This window comes from Crocodylus porosus, unplaced genomic scaffold, assembly GCF_001723895.1.
Source record: "Crocodylus porosus isolate Cpor-Errol unplaced genomic scaffold, CroPor_comp1, whole genome shotgun sequence".
Lineage (NCBI taxonomy): Eukaryota > Metazoa > Chordata > Crocodylia > Crocodylidae > Crocodylus > Crocodylus porosus.
The window spans coordinates 32217914-32220716 of record NW_017728950.1 but is presented as its reverse complement, the minus strand read 5'-3'; positions in this window follow the sequence as shown (position 1 = coordinate 32220716).

Below are 2803 nucleotides of genomic sequence, written 5' to 3'. Positions count from 1 at the left end.
GCGCATCCCAGTCCTGACTTCGCTCCGCCCCTGCGGCTCCGCGGGCGGAGAGCGAGAGGTGGGTGAAGGGGAGGGTAGGGAGGGGCAAACAGGGAGAGGGGTGGGGTGGGGCCGCCCCCTCCCTCTGCTTCCTGCGCGCATGCGCAGCGAGGCAGCGACACACCCAGCGGCAGCCACACGAGGGAGAGCTGTGCGCCTGCGCAGTGGGAGGGAGGGGGTGCCAGGGCTAGCGCGCCTGCAGGGGAATAAACACAGACTCAGCCGAGCAGCTGCAGCAAGCATGGTGTTGGAGGCACATGGCTGCGCTGGTAAGTCTGTACAGGGAGAGGGGTGGGGTGGGGCCGCCCCCTCCCTCTGCTTCCTGCGCGCATGCGCAGCGAGGCAGCGACACACCCAGCGGCAGCCACGCGAGGGAGAGCTGTGCGCCTGCGCAGTGGGAGGGAGGGGGTGCCAGGGCTAGCGCGCCTGCGCGCATCCCAGTCCTGACTTCGCTCCGCCCCTGCTCCTGCGAGGCAGTTTGGCGCGCGCTTGGCTCCACGGACCAATCATGTGGCTCGATGTCCGCAAGCGTACTGAGGTCCTCGGGGCGGGGGGGGCTGCGTGTAGGGTTAGTAGCGTGTAGGGTCAGTAGCTGCCAGCTGGGGGCGGAGCTAGGGGGAGACTCCTCTCTTCTCCCCCGCCTCGGGCCAGGAGGGGCTGCTGGGCCCCTCGGGTGGTGTCCCCCCGCTGCGGGCTGGGCACTGCCACCCTGGGCCAGGCCGGCTTGGAGGGGGTGTCCTGGGCTCCAGTCACAGCTGGCCCAGAGCTGGATTAAGGAACTCGTGGGCTTCCAGCTGACAACGACATTTTGTATTACTTTTTAAAATGATAATATATAAAGTAAGCACAAATGGGCCTCCTCACTTCGGGCCCTAGGCATGTGCCTAGTTTGACTATGCTTTGATCTGGCCCTAGAGATGCCCAGTCCTGGCTGAGGAGCCTGGCCATGTTCCCACTGAGAAACCCTGCAGCTTCCTCCTCCTTGTCCCTGTCTTGTCCCCATTGCACCCAGCGGTGTAAGAGCATGGGAAGCTAGGGAGCCCAGTAGCCAGTCCGCAGCAGGGGCAGGTGCTCGAGTGGGAGCAGGAATATATTGGTGTCCCCATGCTTAAAAACAGCCACAGAGGTGCTTGAACTGAACAGGATGCACCTAGAGCAGGGATGCTCAAGTGTTTGGCCAACAGTCCCCATCGCTGGCACAGAGTCAGTCTGCGGGATAGCTCCAGCAGTTCCTAAGGCAGCAATGCCCCCTCTTGCCTCGTCCCACCAGGATTGAGCTCCAGAGGCCTCACACCACCCCCACATGTGAGGATTGGGTTTCCACCTCATCCTCCATGCTGGGATCAGGCATTTGATCTAGGTTGCAGAGCCCAGGACTCTCTCTGTGTGTCTGGAAATTTGGCAGCAGAGGAGTAGCAGCACTGCTCCCCCACTATCAAATTTTCAAGCCCATGGGGAGCCTGTGGGCCAGATGGTAAGGTGCCACAGGCCACACCTGAGCACCTAGTATTCTAGAGTGCTCTATCCCTTATTCAGTACCCTCCCTGGCACCCACTACTATGGTCTAAAGGTACCAGAACTATTCTGTTCAAGAGCCACTAACAGATATACTGTCTGTGGGCACTTTTGCACATGTTGGGGGGCAACGCTTTAATTCGAGTAGCTTCAAGAGCCTCTCTAAAGCAATGGTGCTTCTCATATACCGGTGTCCCCATGCTTAAAAATAGCCACAGAGGGGCTTGAACTAAAACTTGTTCCATGAGCTTTAGTTAAAGCGCCGTCACTGCTAGTTTTACGCATGGGGACACTGATACACGAGATGCAGGAGGCAGCTGGAGCACAGCAACTGCTACACTCCAGCAGACTCAATCAAGTCTGCTCTGATACATGTGTGTTGAAGCAGCCTCCACACTCAAGTATTGGTGGCATAGGTGATGCGGGGGGAGCACGAGCCTCCCTGGAGGTTGCCCACTGCTGAAGCCACCGCCAGCTTCTGCAGGTGGTCGCCGCTCACCCCGTCACCCCCTCTCACTGCCAACGCTGCTGCTGACATCTGCGAGTGGTCCCCACTCGCCACTCCTCCACCCCCCTGCCACCACTGCCACCAGTGGGATCTGCAGCCAGTCTCCACTCACTGACGCTGATGCTGGCATCTGTGGGCAGTCCCTGCTCGCCACTCACCCCTCCCCCTCACTGCCGCTGCTGCCACCAGCATCTGTGGGTGCTCACCGCTGGCCGACACTGAAGCCAGTGTCTGCGGGCGGTCCCTGCTTGCCATTCATTGCCATGGTGCCCCCCAAGTCTCAGGAGGCACCAGTCATTCATGATTGGTGCCCTATGATTTATACTATCTGCCTCCACCACCTCCTGTGCCAATGAATTCCACAAATTTACCACATGTTGCATAAAAAGTACTTTCTCCTGATAGTTTTAAACCTGTCCAGCTGCATCGCATCGTTTCTTTGGAATCCAGTGGGAAGGTATCTGACAACAAAGCACCCACTCTTGTTCTGTTTTGCAACACAAGAGGGTGGGGAAATAATCTCTTTGCCCTCCTGCAGAGTCAACTGTAACCCAGCTGCTTTTGTGATTTCATACATTTCATAGACTTCATAGACATTACGGCTGGAAGGGACCTCGGAAGATTATTGAGTCCAGCCCCCTGCCCAAAGGGCAGGAAGTCAGCTGGGGTCATACGATCCCAGCAAGATAAGCATCCAATTTGCTCTTCCAAGGTGTTCAATGTAGGTGCTTGAACCACCTC